Source organism: Urocitellus parryii, chromosome 3 (assembly GCF_045843805.1).
Source record: "Urocitellus parryii isolate mUroPar1 chromosome 3, mUroPar1.hap1, whole genome shotgun sequence".
Lineage (NCBI taxonomy): Eukaryota > Metazoa > Chordata > Mammalia > Rodentia > Sciuridae > Urocitellus > Urocitellus parryii.
Window position 1 is genome coordinate 132,034,697 of NC_135533.1, and position 17,396 is coordinate 132,052,092.

General features: G+C 43.2%; 1 pseudogene; it reads right to left on the bottom strand.

Moving 5' to 3' along the window:
* Window positions 1-1,566: 1,566 nt before the first annotated feature.
* The window catches only part of LOC144254023 (transmembrane protein 132B-like), a 37,572-nt pseudogene continuing 21,742 nt past the window's right edge, over window positions 1,567-17,396 (bottom strand).

Below are 17,396 nucleotides of genomic sequence, written 5' to 3' on the forward strand. Positions count from 1 at the left end.
AATCTAAAATAAGAGAGCAATTGAATGAAAACAATTCTCTTTTGAATAGCTCGGTTGTCAGCCACTGGGAGTAAGGGTGACTTGCTGCAGGTGCCTCCTAATTTGGGCCTTTCAAATTCCATTTCTTAGGAATGAAAATGGATCCATTAACTCATAATGAGACAGATTAGTCCAGTGTCTGCTTTTCCACCTATAGCATCTTAATAAAAGTGTCACATTTTGCTAATCTGAAATTCTTGCTTTGATATAATGACTCATGATGATTCTAAATATTTTTATTTAAAAATTATACAAGAATCACTTTTTTCCTCTTAGCACTTTGATTTTTCAATAGTTTGTTCATAATAGCTGCTTGTTGGGCTCTGGAATAGTCATTTATTTTTGTGAATTCTGGGGGGAACCCATTGCTTTTCCCACAAATGCACACCTGTGAAGATAGTTATTGTATGGATGATTTATATGTATTGCTAACTTGAAACATCATTTAATTTTCTTTTTTTCTGGTAAAATGGAAAGTTTAATTGGAAGCTATTTCCTGGGCAATTTCCCTTCAGTGCAGATGTAGATGGATTCCACCTTTAGATTCAGTTTGGATGGTACATTGTGTTGACTACAAAGAACCTGCATAATCACTGCTCACTGGGGGCTTTCTGCCCTCAGCAGTGTACTCCAGAAGCTCCCCAGGATTCTTAGCAAACAGAGGACAAAAATAAATGTGTGTGTTCACAACTTTCCTCCAAGTTGTTTTAAACTTCACATAGAAAAATGTAAAGAGATGACCCTCCCTCACTGGATATCAACATTTTAAGCAAAACCCCTGTCCCAGTCATACACAAGAAAGTTCAACAGCAAAAGGTAGGAAAAAGAAAGTGAGAATAAGCTTCTTAGATGCTGTCATTAAAGAAAGAAGTGCTCAAAACTTGAAAAACCTGACATCCTGTATGGAGACCCAGGAAATGACATGATGCGGCAAATCCCAGGGAATAAAACTCATTTGTAAATCACACAGATCTCAAAGGCTGAAATTTCTTTTCTTCATGTTTCAAAAAAAATTCCAGAGGTCAAAGGAACAGGTGCAGGTGGAAATGTATATAAAAATACTGAGCAGCGCTCCTAACAAATAAGGATAGCTACATTCAGTCACCTCTCATGTGTGTCCAAACCCAGGCCACGGGCTGTACCTGCCCACTGTGCTTTAAAAGGTCTAGGAACAGGAAAAATCACCATCCAAATCTCTCCTCACTACACACAGCCATTCGCCATGAGATGACTAACAATGTCTGTGGGGTCGGGTTTACTCTACCAGCACTGAGCTGGTACCAGGCTGTAGGCAAAACTGTTGTCTTAGAATTCCTCCAGTCCCTACATGTAGCTGTTTTAGAGGCATTTCCTAGTTTAAAACCCAGCTGACGTAACTCCCCAGGCCTCTGAAACATGCTTAGAAAGGGCTCCTTCCAGACCTCCAAGAACTCAGCTTTGTGAAGTCACCCTATTGCTGATCAGACTCACTGCTCCACCGTTCAGAAAACAGAAAGCATAAAGGTGAATACAACATAAGAAAGGAGTTTACATCTGGTCCTGCAGTCTTTCCATATAGTCTCTGAAGTCCTGTGAGTCCCCCAGCCCCATGTCCTGGCAGACCCACTTGATGTTGTCATCACTGTCAAACAGGATGGAGTTGGTGTACGGGCCCCTATCCTCAGGGAGGATGGTGGTGTAGAAAGTAAACTTGACCCTCTTCCTCTTCGGGCCAGAAGAGTTTACAGGTTCATTTTTCATCTCTTTCTCATAGACATAGTCAGAAGGTCTGAGCAGCTGACTGTGGAAGGGCTTCTGGGAACCTCCGTTCAGCAGGAAGTTCCTCTCCTCTAACTGCAGCCCCCTGTCTATCATGGTCGTGCACTCCTCCGAGGGGAGCGTGATGTCCACTGGGTTCTCCAAAAGCTCCACCTCGTTCCCAAGCCAGACCCAGTCGTGGGAGTGGGGGGGTGTTGCCCTGCTTGCTCACTGCAAGCCTTTTGTGTCTGTACTTCCAGGCAAACGCCACGCAGTTGATCAGGAAGACCAGGATGGCCAGGCAGAAGATGCAGACCAGGGCGTACATGCCAATCTCCAAGTCCGTCAAGCCCCTGGAGGCCACTGTAAGATCACTAGGGTTACTGGATTCTGGAAACTTCCCCTGAGTGGGGAAGCTGATGAAGGCGTCTGCACCACCACTCTTGAGCAGCTTCTTGTCCTTCCCCTCCCCAGGCAGTGGCAGGGTTGTGCTCCTGTTGGTCCTGTCCTCTGGGCCAGCAGGGCCCCCACGCTGGAGCCACTCCTGGACTGCTCTCTCCTGGCTCCCTTCCCGCTCTATGGAGTTGCTCAGGTGATCTTTGTATTCTGGTTCACGCCCTCAATGTCATTGGTGCCTCTTCGGTGCTCCTCCTCTGCCTGGTGCAAACCTGACCTTGACACTTCCTTTACCCACAGCAAGAACACTCTTCCTCTTGGTCTTCTGGCAAGGCTCGCTGATCATCATCTCCAACTTTATCAGGGGCCCTTGTCCTTCGACCTCTGCAACCACAACCGGCCACTGGGACTGCAAGTTTGGCTGGACAGACACCACCATTTCATCCAATGATGAGACAGTTATGGAAAAATCCTTGGGATCATAAATGTCTAAAGGTGTCACGGAGCCATCACTGAACAAAATCCAAGAACTGACTATGGCTTCCTGAGGGAAATGAAATCAAAGCATGATCAGCTCCCTTCAAATTTACAACATAAGCAAGATTTCTGATATAAACGCTTTTAAGTATATGTAGAAAAAAATCTTCTGTTTTATAATCTTTACCAGTTCTTGTCATGCCTTGAACTGGCATCAATAATCTGCAGGAGCTCCACTGGTAAGAGAAATAAATAATAAGCTTTCATGAATGCACTAAAGTGTAAATTAATTTACTGCATGCCATATCAAAGAATTTGACTTTGACCTTTCTAAAAACACTTTGAAAGATCAGGCAATTTATCTGAATAAATTTTAGGTGCAACTAATCAGGCTACTGCTAAAGATAATATCGCTTTGAACCTTCTTTATTAGGAAGCCAATGCTGATGAAGCAAAACGTACTCTGGTAAATTTCTTGGTAAACGATGGATTATGAAGATGGACTGCTTGAACGGCCCAGTGCCTCGGTTATCTTTATAAATGATCTGCAACAGCCAGGCACAGTGATGCACACCTGTAATACTAGCCAACCAGGAGGTTGAGGCAGGAGGATCATGAGTTCAGGGCCAGTCTCAGCAACTTAGCAAGATGCAGTATCAAAAATTACCCATTTGGTTTGGCCAAGGTAAAAAAATATGGCCCTCAGCTCACAGTCCAACAGCAGACTGTGCCTATCACAGGTTATCCTGCTGGAGAACAAATGGCAGAGGAAATGAGCCTCCATCTCTACACACTTTCCTAGACCCAATGTGCTGGGGGAGATGCAGGGAGCAGCTCCAAGAACAGCAAGGGGCTTCGAGACCCTGCTGACCCTCTGTGTAGGACAAAACGACCTGGAGAGGAGCTGACCATGGACCAGGGCACAGGCCTCCAGGCTCTCACCTGCTGTGGGGCCTGGAGGGCATCCTGGGCAGCCACTGTGGAGACGATGACCCTTCTGTCCACCCTGTGAGGCTGCAGGGAGAGGGACAAGCCAGCCACCAGCTGAACGCCCAGCTCCACGATGGTGACACAGTCATCCAGGACAATCACTGTCTTCTCAGCCAGGATGGAGTCAGAGAGAGGTGAGAGGACCTGGGGAGTAAGTGAGAAAGCGCGGTCTCTGCCCACGTGACAATTTCAAGTCCTGGAGCTGGCGGGGCCTCGGAGAGTCTGCAGTGCTCTACAGAGCGCACACAGGAAAACAGCTTACGTACGTATCCTGCCATTGTCCGATTAAACTTAGCACTTGCAGGAGTTTTATAAAGGTCACCTTAATCCACTTCCTTTCTTGGGATTCATGCCATGATAACAACAGTGTATTTTCTGAGATAAGCTTGTTTTAAGTTAGAGGCAATAACTCAAATTGCCTGCCTTGGTACTCAGCACTCAAAGAGTAGCGCTTTCCCAACAACCGACATTCAGGCTTTGAAAGCAGTGGCCTGTGGTCAACTCTTTTGAAGGAAATGGTGCTCAGCCCTCTTCTGCTCACATCCCTTCCAATGGGCAGGTTAGATGCCTATCATGGGACAATATGATCACTGTGTGGACCACTGTGGGATAACTGGATGAACAGTTAAAGTGGGGCAAAGAATAGTCATGTCCTAAGGAGCCGTTCCTACCACTTTACTATCTAATGTGCAACCATGGGAGACTGAAACCGGGACAGGAATATGTCAAAGGCACAATTTCTAGAACAGTCCCCCTAAATGTTGATCTTAACCTTCAAACACAATGAGAAAGCACTCTACAATCACACTGTTATATGGCATAGCTGGCTCTAAAACAAGGGTCTCCCGAATTATACAGGAACCCTTAACAGCAGAGTGCATTCCCCAGCTGGTAGCAGGAGAATTCAGACTCTAAGTGTGAGAAGGACTGAATCCAGCCATTACTGATGAGAGAGGGACCATGTGAGAAGGAATGGAGGGGTCCTCTTAGAGGACCATGTGAGAAGGAATGGAGGGGTCCTCTTAGGCAACACCTGGCTGACAGTAAGGAAACTGTGACCTCAGTGCTATAACTATAAGAGAGCTAAGTTCTTCCAAGAAACTGAATGAGATTAAAAGCCAATGAGTTCCCAAAACTCCAAGATTAAGGGCCAAGCCCAGCCAGCACCTGGATCTCAGCCTTAGAAATCCTGAGCATAGAACCAGCCCACCCACCAGGACTGTGTACCCACAGAATATAACTTAATAAATTACTGTTGTCTTGAAATGTTAAATTGGTGGTAATACATTACACAGAAATAGACACAAATATAGAATGTTACATATTTAATTCAACTTTGTTGAAAATTAACTTTGGCAACACCTAAAATAAGACATAATTAACTATGAGCAGTAACATTTTAAATTTGCAAAAATAAAACAAGCTGTGACTTTTTCTTTTTTAATCTTGCCAAAATCAGTTAGAAATTATTTTACTATTAGTATGATGAAAATAGAGAGCTTTGAACTATGGATTCTTTGTGATTTATAGCCAAATACATGCTTTAAAAAAATCTTTGCCTACTGTTAAAGGTATAATATAGCTAAATGGTTAAATGTTAAGGTTGAGGAGAAATTTTCTTTCAGAGATTCTACCACCTCCTAGTACAGATTAAAAAAAAACAGTGTCATATCGGGAAAAGGGTGACTTACACTATGTGTTTCATTTAGCTTTCTCTGGTAAAAACAGATGAGGCATTTTTCTCAATCCTCTCAGAAAATACAAAATGTGTTTAGGTTATTAAAATTGGTGAATACTCTATTGCTTCTCATGATTCTGTTACAGGCAGACTTGGTATCTGCACATTTGCACAATCACCCTCACACATGTGCACACCCCTCCATGGCAGCATTTGCCTGCATCATCAGCAGGTAGTGGTGTTGGAGAGGTGTCAAAACATGAACCCCCTGTACCTGAACAGTGGTGATTCCTGGCTCCCGACCAACCAGGGTCCTGCCATCCTGTAACTGGGCAACTCTGGGCTCCTCCACCTTCATGAACTCTGTCACAAGGTCAGTGATGTCAAACTGCCAGTCTGGGCCCAACATGTAGGTCAACTGACCCAAGTCAGATGACTTGGTCACAAACTGGGTGAAGACGTGCACCAGGGCATGCTGGTACTGCAGGGAGCAGCCTCGCCCCTTCTTCTCCTCATCCTCCTTGTCTTTGCTTTCCCAGGTGGGCCTGAACACAAACAGACCACAACAGAATAAGGGTCCTTGTTGGGAATCAGTGTCATGTGCCCCTGGTTTAGAGTCCAGGTGACGATGCAGAGTGAAATAAAGTGGCTTTTCTCAGACCAAATCTGTTCATCCATAGATTCACTCAACTTTCAGCAGTTAATTCATTCAATACCTTTTCAGCAGTCACCGTGAGCCACACAGGCTGCTTCACACTTAGAAGGTGGACAGCAAGTGCACCTTGGATTCCCTGGTCCACTGCCACAGGAGACTCCAGACCAGACAGGCAGAAATGGAGCCTTTGCTCTTTGGCATCTGGAAACTGGGCATCAAAATACAATTCCCCATGTGGGAATGAAGCAAAACGGTGGCTTCTGAAGCAGAAATGCGAGGTCCTGAGACAGAGGAGCTGTCTGGATTCCTGCTTGCACTCCCTGTTGGGCCTTGAGCCAGGTGCTCTGCTCTCCCATGGGCTCAGGTACCTCATGCTGGAAATGAAAATAAGAATGGATGCCTGTTCCTCCCCTTTGGGAGTATAAAGATCAAGGACCAAGGACATCAAGGTGTGAAGACACTGGGAAAGCCCCTTAGGAACTGCAAAGATAAACCAGGAGCCAGTGGGCTGGGCCTGCTCTCATATCCCACTCCTCACTGGCCTGGGCCAGTGGACTCCACAGAAGCAGCTTCCTCCTGCTTAGGCCCTTGGGGTGCCAGAGCACTCTCCCCTGGCACATCCTGCCCTCATCCACAAGTACTGCTCTGGGAGCAAAGCTGCTCGTGTTACTGGTAAAACTTGTGAGTGGATCTCTCCTTTCGCCCATCCTGGCTTCTGCTTTCCTCCCCCAAGGCTCTGGCCCTTCCTCCAATCCTGGCACATGCTCTCCATCTGTCCACAGCCCACCCTGAGAAATCCTCTGGTTCTGCAATTCCAGAACCTTCCCCTAAAGAAGAACCTCTCCTGTGGCCTCATAGGAGAGTACTTTGATTCATGGCTGTTGCCTAGTCTGCGACCACCAGTGAGGAGGAATACATCAGGGGATGAAATGACAGCAATTCCTATGTACTATTGTTACACCTACTATGGGCCTAGTCTCCCCATGATGACAGCTGACTTTACAACAGCCACACGTTTAACTCATTCATTCCTCACAAAACCTGAAGACTGAAGTTGGACTGCTATCCTGATCATGTGGATAAGAAAGGGGCCACGTAACTGATCATGTGCAGAGGCAGGGCCAAGCCCAATCTGGTTGTCCCTGTGTGCGTCCTCACTGGCTCTACAACTAACCTCATCTTTACTGTGGCTGTGACAAAAGGCTCACAGTGGTTAACATGTGTGTTACAGTTTAGATCTGAGGCATTCCCAAAAGTTCATGTACGGAACGATGAAAGAATGTTCAGAGGTGAAAAAATCAGATTATGAGACCTGTGACCTATTAATCCACTGATATGTATTAACTGGTGGTAACTGTAGGCAGTGGGGTATAGTTGTAGGAGGCAGGTCACTGGGAGTAGGCTTTAGGGGTTTATATTTTGTCCCTGCTGAGTGTGGTGCTCTCTCTGCTTCCTGGTTAGCACGTCCTGAGCTGCTTTCTTCCTCCCTGCCCTTCTGACATGATGGTCTGCCTCACTTCTGGCCCAGAGCTATGGAGTCAGCTGACCATGGACTGAACCTCTTATACCATGAGCTGAAATACACTTGTCATTCTCTATGTTGTTCTTGTCAGGTCTTCTGATCTCAGTGATGCAAACTGACTAAAACATGTGACAACTGCTAACCAGCAGGTTTGCAGCCAGTTCCATTTGATTTCTGAAATATGTGTTATTCACAATAGGTCAATCTGCCTCCTTGAACCAGCACTGTGACCAGCAATTCCAGTTTCCTGAAGCGAGAAGTAAAGATCTTTATGGGTAAGAGAGATGTCTTCAGAAGGAAAGGGACACAGTATTAAAAACATTGTGACATACTGAAAAGTCATTCCCATTCTATTTTTGAGTCCATCAGAATATATCACCAGCACTGTTTCTGTTCAGTGCTACAAAGTCTTTAAACACTGTCCTGATACTTAACAAAGACACACAGAGAGACAGCATCTACTCAGAAATTTAGAACATTGTTTTCTTTGTATTAATTTTTGATACAATTTATTTTATAATAAGTGATACCAGCTGTCTTTTTTGTGCTAGTGATGAGAAGTTCCCCTTAATTAAGTGGATAAAACTGAAAGAAGTGCATTATAAAGTATATTTTACACTTCGTTAAAAGGTGGCGGTATGATAAAAGTTGTCAGTAAATACGTGAACTTTTAGAAGTTCTGAATTATTGAAACAAAACAGTTCTGTTAGGTTAAGATAAACTGTATTCTATTAATTCTTTTAACTTTTAAATAATATTTTTAAATAATCACAAATTCACTGAAAGAAAAAAAAGTATGGAGAGATCCCATACACTCATTACCCAGTACTGCAAAATGACTATCTTTGTATGAGAAGACAATATCAAAACCAAGCAATTGGCCTTGGCACACACAGAGCTCATTCAGATATCACCAACTTTAGAGTCACTTGTGACTGTATGCATGCATGGGTGAGTAATAACCTCCATGCATAACTTATTTTGGCCTGGTAACAAAGTTTGACCACTTGGAAGGCAGGCACCTTAATTCCATTTAGGTTCCTTGGCCTCCCTGCTTTCACAAACAATTGTTTTAAAGACTTCCTCTATGTGCTTTAAGCACCACACTTATGAGGTCCTAAGTTTTTGTTTCAACCAAATATGATTGTCAAATATAACTTAAGAAATTCATGAATTCAGGAAGACTTCTATCCTATTAACTTTTACTGATTCTGTCATTCTTTTTTCATTTTCAAAGTTCCAAATCTTTTTCAGTTATCATTTTCTTTTTCTTTGGAGAAGCTCCGCCAGCCATTCTTTGAGGGTAGGTCTCCTGGAAATAAATTCTGTCTCTCTTCATGTAAGAGTGTCTTTATTTCCCCTTCATTCTTGAAGAATACTTTTTTCAGATATAGATTCAGGACTGACAGTTCTTTTCTTTCACCATTGGAAAAATGTGCCACGTCTTTCTGGCCTCCTTGGTCTCAGGTGAGAAATTCATCCTCATTCAAATTAGTGTAATATCAGGATGTTTTTAAGATTCTTCCTTTGTCTTCTAAGTTTCACAAGCTTAATTATGATTTGCCTTGGCATGGATTTCTTTAGATTTGTCACTTTTGTGATTTCCCAACTTTTCAAATCCATAAGCTGTGTCTTTTGTCAAATTTGGGAAGTTTTCAGTCACTATTTCTCAAATACTGTTTCATCCCTATACCCTTTCCTGTCTCCTAAGATTCTAATTACAGAACTTAAGATCTTTTGTCATTGTTCACAAGTCCCTGAAGCTCTGTTCACTTGTTCCCAACCTACTTCTCTCTTACTCATATTGAGTAAATTCTTTTGTCTGTCTTCCACTGACTTGATCCTCTAACAGCCCCACTGAGAGTTACTCTCTTTTTTAGTCCTATGATTTACATCTTCTTCTTTATGGTGAGTACATGTGCTTGCTGAGATTTTCTAATTTTTTTGTTTTGTTTTGTTTTGGGGCTATTTGTAATTCCTCACTGAGAGCTTTGTTTTTTTCTCCCTGCTTGGTATAACAAGTGATTTTCAATTGTCTTCTGCACATTCTGAATATTATGACAGAAAACTCTGGATCCCACTAACACCTGTTTTAGTAACTTTGTTCTGTTTTAGTGCACAAGTGCTGATGGGCTTTTCTGAGCTTTGGCTCTAATGACAACTTGGGCTTGGAGCTCAGGTGATCTGTTTCGGATACCATGGGGTGCCCACTCCTTCCTTGCTAGTTTTGCCCAAAAGGCAGAATGCAAAGCTCTAGAAGAGGTGGAGGGTGGGCCAAAATCAAGAAGCCACACAGGCAGTCAGCTCTGGGCCTGTCCTTCGGGTTTCAGGGAAGAGTCTTGAGTCCCATCCTCGGCCTCTGCTGAAGGGCCCACTTTTCCAACAGGGAGTCTCGTGTTTTTCCCATAGCTGGCCATCTAGTGATGCTAAAAACTTCAACATCCTCAGGTCCTGTTCCATTCGTAGCAAGAAGACCCCAAGGTGCACACCCATCACCTCCTCAGCCACGGCCAGCCTCACTTGCTTTCCATATACCAGCAGTACCCAGCTCTGCTGAGCACTCTGCGGCCTCCTAGCAAGGATCAGCCTTCCTCAATTCCCTCCAGGTCCTCAGTGGCAGCATTCTGAAATCTAGATTTCTACCAGCCCTGCAGTTGTCTGTGCAGTAAGTGATTTCCCCAGGATGCTCCTCTCACATTCTGAGCACCATCACCACCTTCCCTGTTGCCACTCAGGCCAACCTTGGCCTCTCCTTTCCTGTTTCTGGCCTTGACTCTGATGAGCAGATGTGAGGGAAGAGCCCACCTCTAGGATCTATCTGGTTGTTGCAGGTTATTTGGATCCTTTTGTTGAAGGACTGGGGTCCCCATTTTCTGACTGGTGCACATCCTCAGGCTACTCCCAGCTCCTGAATACTGTCATCCTCTCTCCTTGAAATGTGGCTCAGTCCATCTTCAAAGCCAGCAACACCCTGTCCAAATGTTCACACCTTCAAATCCCTCCCACTTCCCCTATGCATTGGCTATGGAGAATGTTCTGCTCTCAAATGGCTTATCTGATGGGTCTGGCCCACCAGGGTACTCTCCATTGATCAGTTATTTGTAGCTATTTCTGTGAAGTCCCCTCACCACCCTATCAGATCAGTGTTTGATGATGGGAATCTTGGAGAGCGAAGCAGTTCATCTTTAGAATTCTGTCTACTGAAGTACGCATCACATCACTGAATTCTTGGGACAACTTTTCAGTAATATTATTCACAATTCAGATAAAGAAACTGAGGAATGGACAAGGGAAGCCACAAGTTCACAGACCTTTAAGTGGGAAAACCAGGGTTTAAAACTCAGACAGCCTCACTCCAGAGCTCACAGTCTTAATCCCTGCATTGTGTCCATAAGAAATGACCAACATCCACAAGCAGGGAGACTAAGGAAGAGGAACACAAGAATGAACAGGAGTGAGATGGGGATGGAAAACAGCTGAGCCAATGCCAGGCCCCATGCTAGGCACACCTATCATCTCACTGAATCCTCACAACTACTCTAGAAGGTGTTAATACTAAAATGTGAGTGAGTCCCAAGTCAGACTCATCTGAACCCCAAGCACAGACCACTGTAACCCACTGTGGTATGGTCCTCACCTTCTGAGGGAGGCCACTGGGATCCTCCAACCCTTGATCTGGCTTAGCTCTGTGTCTGAGATCTCAATCTGCAAGGGGAGTCGGGGCGCCCAGACTGTGACTTCCACCTGAGAGGTGAAGTGCTGGTGGGTGAAGTTTACTATCGTGTCCACTTTACTCTTCATTTCCTTCCCATTCACGAAAATGGAGTCACAGTTGTTGGAAACCTTTAGGGAAGAGAGAGAACCATGAGATGCACCAGAAAGAAAAACACAAGCAAAACCTAACAACAGCAAAGCACGTGAGCAGCAACAGCTCTGATTTATTAAGACACCACAATGACCTCAAGAACATGACTCCCATAAAAGGGTAATTTGTAGGCACTAATTAGTGACAAATACTGATAAACAGACTCCAGAAAAACCATTTTGTTACAAAACTCTGACAAGTAAACCCGTAAACGTAATTTAATGGAGTTACACAGCCTCTGTTGCTTTTGCGATGTGCCTTTTCTTTATCTTACCTTTCTTCATGAACTCAAACCACCACCAATAAAACACCAGGTGCAATTTGTTTCACTCTGGCACCATATTAGAAGATGCACAAAAGGTTTTTGTTACATAAAAACATACTTAACTCAAGCCATAAAGAGGATCCTCTGAAAAACCAAGAGAGCTTTGTACTAGATTTAAAATCCTGGTAAATCCATGAGGCAAAGCACTCATGAAATGTGCTAGAAACATAGATGCAATTATTTTTGCCCCATTAAACTATAATTTTGCAGAATAGTGGTAAGGATGTAGCATTTTAGCATGGTCTTTTGACTCAGCGTTTGGAGGCTCCCCCTTTAATTGATCCACTCACAGATTCAGAATTAGACAATTTAAGGCTCCATTTCAATTCACATCTTCAGGATAAGCAAATAAAATGTTGCTGCCTTGTTCTCCTGGCCCATCAGGAAAACGTATAGATGAGGGAAGAGGAAGGAGTAGGCATCATGTCATGAAGAGGAGACAGAAAATAAACCATCAATTCACAACAGAATCACAAAACTGCAAAGGGGCCAGAATCTCATTTTACAGATGAAGAAACTGAGGCTACAACATAACTGGCTAGAGGTCTGACAACTTTTTTTAACTTAACAAAATAAGCTTATTATCTTGAAGTTCCAGAAGTCAAAAGTCCAAAAATCAATCTTGGTTAAAATTAGCAGAGCTGGGTCTGGGGATGTGGCTCAATGGTAGCGCACTTGCCTAGCATACATGAGCCACTGGTTTTGATTCTCAGTACCACATAAAAAAATAAATAAATATATTGTGTCCACCTAAAAAAAAAAAAAAAAATTAGCAGAGCTGTTTTCTTAAAAGTCTTTATCCGACTGGGCACTGGCAAGGCTCACAACTCAACCAGTGATGGCACCACACAGCCAGTCTGACAAGCCACCAACTAGAACCTGACACTTCCCTTCCTCCTCTCTTCACCTCGATCTGGAGCTGCAGCTCAGACCTCTGCTCCAGGCCTCAGAACCAGGAGCCCAACTGCCTGCTAAGCATCATCAGGTGATTGGCTCAAGAGTGACATCAGAAATACCAACTTCCACACCCAGGGAAAACCTCCAAGTTATTTGAGACAAATTACCACCCTCCCCTGCAAAATGGTACTAATATAAATGTGCTCCCTGAGGAGAAAGAGGAGGCCTCCAACCACCCACCAATCACGTTTCTGGATGTGGTAGTTCACCATAAATTCAAACCAAATTCTCACCCTTCATCCCAGTCACAGAGAAAGAACCTTGTCATTTCCACTTCACAACATCAGCATCATCTTAGGGAATATATAAGTGTTTTTCACTTAGGCCACTAACTAGAAGATCAGCTGAAATCACAGTGACCCTGAGTAACACTGGTCCACAAAGCAATGCAGAGGTAGCCAGAGAGCAATGGGTCATTTTGGAGTCCCCTTCTGCCCTGTCAGAATGGAGTAGTCCAAAGTCCCCTTCTCTCCAGAATCTGCTCTTCTGAGCAACAAATCTGCCCTGGCATCACAGTGAGTTATTTGTGGAGTACTTTGTGTTGATGTTGTTGTTGCTCATGTGGCTATTCTTATTGAGTATTTTAAGTACCTGTATATTTCACATAGTAACTTTCTGTCACATTAATCGTTTGCAAAACTTTTCCCCCATTCTGCAGGCTGTCTCTTCCCTCTATGGCAAGTTTGTTGCATAGAAGCTTCTCAGTTTGACTAATCCTATTTGTCTATTTTTACTTTTATTCCCTGTATTTTGGGGTCTTATGAAAAATGTCATTGCCTATACCAATGTCACAAGATGTTTACTCTGGTTCCTTCTTGTGGTTTCACAGTTTCAGATCTTACATTTGAGTTTCTTACCCATTCTGTTCTCATTGTCATTTTTTGTGGTTGTTTGTGTTATGGGGGATGAAACCAGGGCCTCCCACATGCCAGGCAAGTGCTTTACCACTGAGCTACAACCCCAGTCCTCAAGTTTATTTTCATACCAAGAAATAGAGGTCAAATTTAAATCTCTTCCTAGTGAATATCCAGTTTTTCCAGCACTATTTATTGAAGACATTCTCCTTTCTCCAACATATGTTTTTGGCACCTTTGTTGAGAATCATTTGCCTGTAAGTACATAGGGTTATTTCTGAATCTATTCTGTTCCACTGATCTGCATGTCTATTTTCAAAGGGATAAATTCAAATGGCCAACAAATTCATGGGAAAAAATCCCTCAACTTAATTAGCCATCAGGTCCATAAGACTCAAAAAATACTATCTCACCAAAGTTAGAGTGGTCATCACCAAAAATAAAACAAAAAACAAATGATGGCAAGGATGTGAATGAGAAGAAATTCTCATACATTATTGATGGGAACACAAACTAATACAGTCATATGGAGAACAGATGGAGGCACTAAAAGTAGATCTACTACATAATCCACTTCTGGGTATATCTCCAAAGGAAATGCTATCAGCATATAAAAGAGATACCTGCCACCCACATTCATGGATGTACTGTTCACAGCAGCTGATATGGAATCAACCCAGATGCCATTAGTGGATGAAAGGATAAAGAAGCTGTGCTATATACACACAGTTGTATATAATGGAATATTATTCAGCCACAAAAGAAAGATATTTCATCATTTACAGCAAAGAAGGTGGAATTAGAGGGTATTACATTAAGAGAAATAAGTCAAACTCCATGTTTTTATGCATGTATGTTTTTAAAAGTTAATCTAAATGTTTAACATTGATTACTAGAGGCTGAGAAGTGTTGAGGGGTTGGTAGTGGGAGATGGGATAATATGTACCAAAAGAGTTAGATAGCAGTAATAAGTTCTGGCGCTCTACAAAAGAGTTGGGGGACAAGTCTTTGCAATGACCTATTATGTTTTATGTCTAACCAGAGAGAAAAGCTCAAAGGCCCCAATTATAAGGTAGTGAGAAGAAAATGGAAATATTATTTGTCCTGATTTGATCAATACCCACTGTATACATGTATTGAAATATCACACTGTGGCCCATAAACATGTACAATTATTGTGTTCATTTAAAGTTTGAAATATTTGAGATGAAAATGTTAACTACCCTGATTTGAACATTATGTTCTCTATGTAAGAATAAATTATCACACAGTACCCATGAATTGATAGAATTAAAATAATACTGTTTTTAAAAGATGATTCAGGCGATAACCAAAAATACAAGCAACAATAAATGTTGGCAAGAATGTGGGGAAAAAGGCACACTCATACATTCCTGATGGGTCTGCAAATTGGTGCAACCACTACAGAAAGCAGTATGGAGATTCCTCAGAAAACTTAGAATGGAACCACCATTTGACCCAGCTATGCCACTCTTTGGTTTATACCCAAAGGACTTAAAATCAGCATACTACAGTGATGCAGTCGCATCAATGTTTATGACAGCACAATTCATAATAGCTAAACTATGGAACCAACCTAGGTACCCTTCAACAGATTAACAGATAAAGAAAGTAGGGCATGGAAACATAATGGAATATTACTAAGCTTAAAGAATAATAAAAGTATGGCCTTTGCTGGTAAATGGATGGAACTGGAGAATATCATGCTAAGAAAAATAAGCCAATCCCAAAAAACCAAAGGTTGAATGTTTTCTCTGATATTCGGATGCTAATTCACAATAAGGGGATGGGGGGGGCTAGGGAAGAATGGAGGTACTTGGATTAGTACAGAGGGGAGTGAAGAGGGTGGAGGGTGTAGGGGCAAGAAGGATAGTAGAATGAATCAAACATTATAACCCTATGTGCATATATGATTACATGACTATATAACTCTACAACATGTTCAACCAGAAGAATGAGAAGATATAAACCATTTATGTATGATGTGTTCTACTATCATGTATAACTAATTAGAACAAATTTTAAAGATTTCTTTAAAAGATGATAGTAGACAGTGGAGCTAACAAGTCTCTTGGCCCCATAATTACAGTTTTAGCTGAAAAGGGCAATTCTTGGATTCTTCAAATTTTAGGAAAAAAGAATACTTTCCCATTTTCTCTGCTTTACTTTTTTAAAGGGGAGAAAATGAAGAGCAAAAAAAAAAAATCAGCTATTTTGGGGGGCATGAATGAAGAACTTAAATCTGCATTATTGTGCCCAGGAAAGGGAACAATCAGAATATGATTTCTGTTTAGAGCAGAAAAATGGAATGGAGAGTCATGCTCTTACTTTAAAAATCCCACAATGCTGACTCAAAGTTAAACCTGGCTGCCATCCATTTAGATACTTAGGAATGGTAACAGAAGTCCTATTACAAAGCAAACCCTCTTCCCATGGGAGCACTACACTGGGGCAAGTGGAGGTTCAGGAAGAACAGTTCCTCTGGAGCAAAAGAATGTAGTCTGCCCATGACTTGCAGACCAATCCATTGGTTCCCTGCCAATCAGAAGGCTGCAGTGCACATATTAGGAGGTTCCCTTCTGCCCTCACCTTCTCCCTGATGCAAGCAGTTGTCACCGATTGCTGGGACTTTCCCAATCCTCCCTTTCAGAGTACAGACCTCAACTCTCCTACATTTATGAAAAATTCTGGTTCTTCTTTGTCAACTGCTTCCCACCCACAACTAATTCCACTTTGGATCACTCTGAACCACATCTCACTGCCAGGAATACTTCATCTTTGGAAACCATGAGAGTTTTTTTCTGTCATTAGAATTGAAATCATAATGCAGTGATTCTGCACCCTTTCAGAGCATGTGCAGATTTAACCCTGCCTTGTATTTCAGGAATCGATGTACAACTGAAATGGACAAAATAATTAATTTTGTAAAAACGTAAAAGAGTAAAAGAATTTAGCAGTTCTGTATGTTATTATCATTTTTCTCTCCAAGGATATAAATACCCTTTAAAAATGTATGTTCTCCATCCTTGTGTGATTCAACTAAAACAGCTCAATTAATATGGCTTATCATATTGGATGCTAACATCTGAATACGTGAAAACATACAGGGGCCATATCAGATATACAAAAAACAGAGTTCCCCACTCCACGGATTCAGCAATTTACAGCTGGCCCTGTTACTTATGGGTTCTGTATCTGTAAATTCACGCTTTCTAAAAATTATTTGTAACCCCCAAAGCAACATTCAGAGGACTTTTGTGGTGACTGGTGGAAACACAGACTGCACTGAAAACTCTTGAGTCACCTGTCCCACGCACACACCCCCAGCTGAATGCTCCCTGTCACTTTACCACAACTTCCAACAGGACCACGGCCTGCGGGGCAACTCGCCTTTGCCCAGGGCATCACTGCTGGCCCTTCCTGCCGCTCCACACAACAAGCCTCACCATTACTCCTTGAGGGGTCCTGATGCTCACTTCATCTGTCCAGAATCCAGGCACGAAAAGGCTGCCATATGCTCAGATTCGTGAGGGGGTTGGGGAGGACCACGCCCAGCGCTGCCCAGGGGCTGAGGCCGCACAGAGGCAGCTGATCCCCTGAGGCGTAGGGCCGCTTCCCCACTCACAGGCAGCGATCTCGCCGGCGTCCTTCCACCGCTTTTCCCCATGTGGACTGTGTCCTCAGAACTGGGGGTCACACAGGCAGGACCCCACTGGCCACTAACCACACAGCAGCCCTCGGCCCGTACCTCCTGGGTTCTAACACCACTGTGGCTTCCTTTCTCTTCAGGAGACCACGGCGCTCCGCCCACCTCAGCCTCGCTGCCCCTCCACTGATTGGCTAGGAAGAGGCACGTGGTACGACCCTGGCCAATGCCGTG